The sequence below is a fragment of the Staurois parvus genome, unplaced genomic scaffold, assembly GCF_062004578.1.
Source record: "Staurois parvus isolate SC_StPar_1 unplaced genomic scaffold, SC_StPar_1.0 ptg000262l, whole genome shotgun sequence".
Classification (NCBI taxonomy): domain Eukaryota; kingdom Metazoa; phylum Chordata; class Amphibia; order Anura; family Ranidae; genus Staurois; species Staurois parvus.
Genome location: NW_028318058.1, coordinates 2,087,492 through 2,096,076, shown reverse-complemented (window position 1 = coordinate 2,096,076; position 8,585 = coordinate 2,087,492).

Sequence of the window (8,585 nt, the reverse complement as noted above, 5' to 3'; positions counted from 1 at the left end):
AGCCCGAGCTGTTTGCACGCTGTTCAATAAAATCTTCTTGTCACACAGTAGCCGTGAAATGTTGACTTTGGTGAAGGTGAAAGTGTTATTCACAGTGATCCATCATATCCCACTTTGAATTGAGAGGCTGAAGTTTCTAAAAGAAATCATTTGTTTTTTTAATCTACAAAGAAAGTTTCAGGAAGGACCTAGCAGATGAAAATTTGAAGGTAGAATTATTCAGTTACAATGTTATCTTGTGAAACAAAACAGCATCCGGCGCCAAATGTGGCTTGAGTGACAAGTAAAATCAAGTCGGCATCTGGTTATGCATAATAAGTAAACTAGCTATATTCTTGCTGTTATCATGATTACATTGTTTTATAGCCACTAAGAAATTTGTGTTAGTCCAACTGTTTTGTAGAGATCGTCAATGTGTGATGACCTTTTCAAGTTGGACCTTTCATTGCTAATGTCTAGAAAAAAGCAAATCTATCAATATGGCAAGAGATTTGCTCCGCAGTTGGTATTGACGGTAGCAGAATATTATCAGTTGCTAGTTACAGCAAGGATAAATGCGTACGACAAGTGGCCAGATTATAGCATCTGCAAAATCATTTAAAAATAGTTTTATTTATACAAAAGCATTTAAAAATGTATTACATTTTTAAAAAAATGCTGTTGTAGATGAGAAATAGGAAAACTTCCAGAGGGTGTTGCAGGGGCATAACTAGAAATCCCAGGGTCCCGTATCAAAACATTTTAATGGCTCCCTCCAATATTATATGTTCATGATGCAAAACCCAGCAGTAATAGTTCATACTCTTAAACTAAGGGTAAAGGCAAAAAAAGTCAGTTGTCAGTAAGTGGAAAAAATGTTTCAGTGTCAGTATTCAGAGAAAAAAGCTCTGACATCAGTGGGAAGAAAGAAAAACTAGCCACACATTGGTGTCAGTAGTTGGACAAAAATGCCCCAGCATTATTGGTGAATATGATATAGAAAAAGGATAGAAAAAAATATTATTTTTGCACTGGTGTCAGTGATCAGTAGGAGGAAAAATTACCTATAAGTGGTCAGTATGGGAAAAAAATACTGGCATCATCAAAAAATGCCTCAGCAGCGGTGGGAGAAAGAATGCCCTGGCGTTAATAGTCAGAAAGAGGGAAAAATGTACCATCATCAATGGTCTGTAGGAGGAAAAAATGGCACTGGGGTAAGTGATCGATAGGTGGATAAATGATCCTGTGTTTGTGGTCAGAACGGCTGGAAACCCGTGTTCTGTGCGCAATTTCCACACCGAATTAAAAATGAACTGGGTGTGCGATCTGCTGCGAGTGTCAATATATTCCTAACGACGCCCATCATGCAGATAGCAAGCACAGTGTGTCTTCCAGCACAAGATTGCAGAGTACCCCGGTACCAAGAGATTTGGTGCAGTGCTTTTTTGGAAAGTAGTGCATGAACTACTTTTTGTTCTACCCAGTGTGATTGCAGCCCATTTAAATTAATGGGGTGAAAATCGCACCGCACTGAGTTTCATAGGATTTGCACAGGGATGCAGATTGCATTCCCATGCAATTTATGTGTGGGCCGATCCTCAATGTTAGTGGGAGAAATAAATACACCAGTATTGGTGGTCAGTAACAGGAAATAATCTCCCCATGTAGATGGGAAATGGAAAAAGAACATCCCAGTGAGAGTGGTTAGTGGGAGAAAGAATGCCCAAGTGACAGTGGTCAGTAGGAGGAAGAAATGCTCCAATATAGTGGTCAGGAGGAAGAAATGTTAAGGGTTTTGGAGGGAGCAAGGGGACTGTGGGTCCATTATAGGTGACTGTGTAGAAGAATCTTGGACTCTGCGGGTGGCTGGGGGCAATATGGGGCTAAAGACTCTGTAATGGGGGGATGAGGGATCTGTAGCAGGTTAGGGTGCATTGTAGGGGGGGATGCATCAGGCTAGCAGGGACTGTGGGGGAGCTCAGTAGGCATAGGGAGCTCTGCAGTGGGTTAGGGGGCACTGGGGAGGCTTGGTAGATGGAGAAGGGCTCAGCTGCAGACTAGGGGGCATTATGGGGGGGGGGTTCTGTAGGTGGAGGGGGGCTCTTCAGCAGACTAGGGGACACTGTGGCTAACTTTGTAGGTGTAGGTGGGCTCTGCAGCAGGCTAGGGAGATAGGATTTCTGCAGCTAACCATCAAAAGCACTGTGGGGAGTTAAGGGGATCAACAAGGGGGCACAATGGTGGTTTTGGTACTCTTTCAACACACTGAAAGAGGAGGGAAGAGGAGGCTCTGGAGGGGGCCTTGGGAGCATTGTTGAGGGCTCGAAGGCTGTGGACACAGTGCTGTTGAGGAGTGTAGTAAAAGGAACGAACTGCGCAGGGAGCACTACGTTGTAGGGGGCTTGAGGGTAGGGGGTACATGAAGAATACAATGCATAACAGGGGTTAACAGAGGTTTTGTCTCCCACACCCTATTACTGTTCAAATGTGCTATTGTCATGGGCAACCCATGTAAAGTTTAACTTTTCCATTGATCTACAGTATAATGCCTGCCTGTGATGCCTGATGGAACAGCACCCAGTGCTTAGCAGTCCCACATTGGGCACTGGACAAATTCTCTGTGCCACTAATGAGTGCTTCCTTTAGTCCATCACTCATCATCTCAGAGGCCCCACCTATGTCCCCCCCTCCACCTGGCCTGGCCCCATAGCAAATCTGTAGATTACTATGCCAGTAGTTTTGTCAGTCAGTCGTTGTTAGCACAGATATAGTGTAGTTACTTATAGTATACTATATGGTTTACTGTAAAATGCTTTACATACAGAAATAATACTGTATATCTCATGTGAATGAATGTTGGTGGATGGAATTCACTGGGTATTTATATGAGGACTCCAGCAGTGTTCGCTCAATTAGCTCATTAATGGATTTACCAGGAGATTCCTAAACTATAAGTAAACCCAAGGCAAAACATCTTTCCTTAGGGATTAAAAAAAAGTCTTATCAAATGTTTCTTTATTTACTCCTGCCTCCAGAGTACAAAGTGCCTGCAGCACTCTGTACCATTTCTCTAAGTGGCCTGGCTGCTGAGATAGTGTCATCAAAAGCACCCCACCCCACCACCATTGTTCAACCAAGCTACTTCCAAGGTGATGAATACCTAATGAGATATGATTGACATTGCTTGTCTTGACATCAGGCTTTGCTGGAGACAAACACTGGCACTAAGCATGGAAGAGGGAGGGGGCATCAACTACACTTCCAGAGTAATAAAAATTCCATCAAAAACAGGCGCACTCACAGCTGAGCTGTGTCTGTGCTCCTAAACTCACCCTGTACCCCTGTTCTACCCACTCTTTTATCCTGCAGGGCTCAGCTGGTTCTGCCACCTGGTGATCCAGTTTCATTGGTTGGTAGGAAGCAGGTGACTGTGCTGCACATCCTCACATATGTGCATAGTGTGGGAAGCCAGGCTGCACAGCATTGTGCATTTTCATGCTGTGGGTGGCTGCCAACACCATAGGAACCAATGACACTAGGTCCCCTGCGCCAGGGAAATGCATGACTTAAAGACAGATACACTGGACAAAAGATTGCTGGCAGCAATCCTTTTACCCTTTCACAAGCTATTAAAATAGGCCTAGGGTAATAGTGGATGTAATATAATAATGCTGCATGCATTTTTGCAAAATTATAAATTCACCTAGTTTTGAAAAAAAAAAAAAATTATTATACAAATTGCACTATCCTCTATTGCCAATAAAAAAAAAATATTATTGTGTCCACTACTCTCAATGGATAGAAGATGAAAAGGTAATTTGTTGCAGTCATTTCCTTGCAGTTTGCATCCTATTAAATGTGTCCTACTATATCATAAACAAACCCATTCATGTTTTTAACAGGATGGTTAGCTTGTGTCCTGTATGACATTAATGATACCGTTGAATGAAAACTAAGGTTTATCTTGAAAAAGTGCCTAGCTAAGGGATTTTTTTTTATTGAGATAACACCAATTTTCCTCTCTATCTGTGTTTCCGACATGGAAATAACATAACAGATGTATGCCGCAATGAACGAAGACTATGCACATGAATTTAAATCACTTCAATCTTTCTTTGTTATGATGCAATTGTGAATTATGGCCTTTTTGTATTTGTAATTAGACTGTGGAACAGATGTGAAGGCCTAGTTGAAAGGGATATTAGAAATGCAATAACCTCTGTTGCTTTGTGATAGTTGACTGTAACAGTAGCTTTGTTCTCTCAATCAAAGTTACTGCTTCATTGATGTCCCAGAGAATTAAATGGAGTCTGAGCCAGTACTTACTGAAAATTCTATAACGTATGTACAGAGGAAATAGAGGTCATTATTGAATGCGATACTTAAAGAATATCTGGTTTTAGGACACAAGCTTGCAAAGTATTCACACTGTGTGCAATTAACTCACAGCATGTACATTTAGTAAAGTTCTTAAATACTCAACTCACACCATATTCTCAGACCATGAAATGTTAGATGACACCATGTAATGTTTTGTGGGTAAGCACAGAATATGGTAAGATTCCTTTATGTTGGTCAGGACTATAGCATAAATATAGGAATCAGCAATTCATGCATTCAAGACAAAGGACACATATTAGAACAGGTTGTAACAGCAACAAACAGAATAGTAACCTTTTATAGACCATATGACATAGAGCTACCCAAGCATTATGCACATATGTCCTACAAAGGTGCTCACAGCCAAATACTGTATAATGATGCTGATACGTAGACACTGCAGGCATAAAGTATAACTAAGATCTCTTTTTTTTCATTTTGTATAGAGTTTTTTCAGTTTTTTTGTCTGTGTTCCATTGGGGAAATTTCCCATATTCAAAACAGGAAGTCAGAGAAAATCCTTCCAAAATGAGGGAATCTCTGGTTGTCAACCAAGGACACCAGAACTGTAGTCCCCATTGGAAGATTTCCCCCCTATTCCTGTTCTGGTGACAACCTAAAATTTAGGGTTTTCCTATACTTTCACTCTCGGTGGTAATGGTAAACTGTACAAATAGAATTACCCTAACGGGGCCACTGACAGCAGTAGAGTCCTGACAGGTGTTCTAATCCTTCTCCATTCTATCCAAAACTAAAAAAAGGTTTTGTCCTTTGTTATACTTTAACAATGTTGATAATTAGAGTGCAGGGCTTTGAATAAATACTTTACTTTCAAACAAACTGCTAAAACATAGAAATTAAACATTGAAAACTAAAAAGTAGTATATTTTGATAAAAGACATATATTTGTCTAGACTAGACACTGGTTTGAATGTCAAAAATGACTGTTCAACTAAGATGTGACCCCTGACATCACCAAGGGATCACACACAATGTTCAATATATATACATTATATTGCCACAGTATTGGGACACCCCTCAAATCATTGGATTCAGGTGTTCCAATCACATCCATGGCGACAGGTGTATAAAATCAAGCAACTAGGCATGCAGACTGCTTCTACAAACATTTGTGAAAGAACGGGTCGCTCTCAGGAGCTCAGTGAATTCAAGTGTGGTACCGTGATAGGTTGTCACCTGTGCAATAGGTCCATCTGAGAAATTTCCTTGCTACTAAATATTCCATGGTCAACTGTTAGTGGTATTATAACAAAGTGGATGGAACTGGAAACAACAGAAACTCAGCCACAAAGTAGTAGGCCATGTAAAATGAAAGAGCAGGGTCAGCGCATGCTCAAGGCGCACAGTGCACAGAAATTGACAACTGTCTGCAGAGTTAATAACTAAAGATATCCAAACTCCATGTGGCCTTCAGATTAGCACAGCAAAAGTGCGTAGAGAGCTTCATGGAATGGCTTTCCATGGCCAAGCAGCTGCATCCAAGCCTTACATCACCAAGTTCAATGTAAAGCATCGGATGCGGTGGTGTAAAGCACGCCACCACTGGACTCTAGAGCAGTGGAGACGTATTCTCTGGAGTGAACAATTACGCTTCTCTGTCTGGCAATCCGATGGACATGTCTGGGTTTGGTGGTTGCCAGGAAACGGCACTTGCCTGACTGCATTGTGCCAAGTGTAAAGTTTGGTGCGGGAGGGGTTATGGTGGGGGGTTGTTTTTCAGGGGTCAGTTTTGGCCCCTTAGTTCCAGTGAAGGGAACTCTTAAGGCACCAGCATACCAAGACACTTTGGACAATTTCATTCTCCCAGATTTGTGGGAACAGTTTGGGGATGGTCCCTTTCTGTTCCACCATGACTGCACACCAGTGCACAAAGCAAGGTCCATAAAGACATGGATGAACGAGTTTGGGGTGGAAGAACTTGACTGGCCTGCACAGAGTCCTGACCTCAACTCGATAGAAAAACCTTTGTGATGAATTAGAGTGGAGACTGCGAGCCAGGCCTTCTTGTTCGACATCAATGCCTGATCTCACAAATGTGCTTCTGGAAGAATGGTCAAATATTCCCATAGACACACTCCTAAACCTTGTGGACAGCCTTCCCAGAAGAGTTGAAGCTGTTACAGTTGCAAAGGGTGGGCGCACTCAATATTGAACCCTACGGACTAAGACTGGGATGCCATATTATATAGTATAATATAGAGGACTGTTAGAAAATGCAGACAAGCTGGGTGAAATGATGGTCAGAGATTGTAAACACACTACAGGGGTTTAGTTAGAGACTGGAGACATATCTCAGAAGACTGTGAGAATCTGGGGACATGTTACATGCAGCTAGTAAAGATCACTCCTTTTAATTCTTTCCAAATCATTGCTTTCATTTCCACTGCTGGGGTCCAAGGGTCGCATTATTGATACCAAAGTTTTCATGAGACCATAGTGAAAGGAATAAGAAACATTTGCAACTAAAATAAGGGAGGTGTGAAGATAACTCTTCATTCTGCTATCTAGGTGCCTGCTGCAAAATCTTGGGACCTAGATAGCAGAATAAAGAGATCTCTTACACCGCCCTTTTTTTATGAATATTTTAATAAGTTTACTTCAGATTTTGTCCTTATTCCAAGCACTTATCAGAGTGGTGAATGTAAACTTTAGAACAGATATAGGGGCAAGAGACAGATATCATCTAAATAATTAAAATGACACTGAACAATATCCTTGTTTTCTAAAAAATAATCCACATACATACATTACTTCATGATATAATCTAGTTTTCAGGAAATTATTACTTACTGTGTTTTTATGCATCCTTATAATGTCATCTGTTAGCTCCTGAACCTTTGCATTCCCCCACACTTCCATTCTTTCGGACCAAGCAAATAGGCAGGTGTAGTGCTGCTTCCCTGTACAAGTGGCGCTGTTCCAACAGCCACCATGCAGAAAGGATAGGATGGAGGATAAGAGGAACTCTTGTTTAGCATCATCAGGGGAGCAGCCATATGGTTGGACGCTGCTACAGTCGATAACCTCTGCTGCCATCTTTAGTGAGGGTAGTGCTAATAAATAGCTCTGTTCCAGTGCAGTTGGTGCATATTTGTGAAGTGACTTCAGGAACAGGTACCCGCTGGTGAGGAACAGTGTGACTAGCAGAAGGAAAGGTTTTGGTGGAGGAGCTACACTGTAGGGACTTTGAACCTAAGGTCGTCATCTAGGAGCACCTTCTTTCTCCCGGCTTCCCTTGACACCACACCACCTACCAGCCACCTTTTTTGTTAGATGCTGTTGGATGTCATAAGTTTTTTAATGTGCCTTTTACTTTATTGTGTTTCTCAAGCCCCTCTGTAAGAAACTGTGGAAACTGCTTGGCAGCGAGATTCAGGCCCTATTACCAACTTGTTGAAACTTTAGATTAATACATTGTAATGCATTCCTTGGTCTGCATGTGCATTTGCTTCCTATTGGGTACCAAACCTCTGGCCCCACTGACAAACAGTGCATTAGTAGCGCTCATGTGCATTGTTCCAGGCAGATTACAAATCCGCCCAAATCCCCCCAAATCCTCCCCATTCTGACCCCCTTTACTTGTGGGTTCTCCACCCATCTAGTTACCTCTTTTCCTTTTCCATACTATTAGGGTCTCGCGGACACCACATATAGAATTCTATGTGAGTCAGCATCGCTCAGTCATAGGTAATTTTTTTGTTACCACATTCATATATTTTGATCTAGCACTGTGGATATCCTGTTGCATTCCTATTTTTCATTCAGATTACAAATCCCATAGTCCATAGCCCATAGTCCAATAAACAAGAGGTTTGTGTCATTTTAAGCGCTTCCAATGTCTCTAGTATAGAAAACAATGAGACCGCGCATAATAAAAAAAATTATAATAGTAAATAAATAAATAATAGTAAATAAAATAAACATATACACATTAAAGTCCCAAGAAATATAAAAAAATATACCAGTGCTGGTGCTCGTGCTCAATGTATTATCTTCAAAAAAGTGTTCCACTGTGCTTGACAAAAGTGCCCCACATGGACTGACACTCACCACTAATCAATGACCATCTATCTCTAGAATGGTCATACACATATGTTCAGGATAATTTCCAGAATGCTGTTGGTCTCCAATATATGATCCTATACTTATATCCTTAGATAATTCATAAGGCTCAATAAAGTGGTTGCCAAAAACATTTGGTGGAC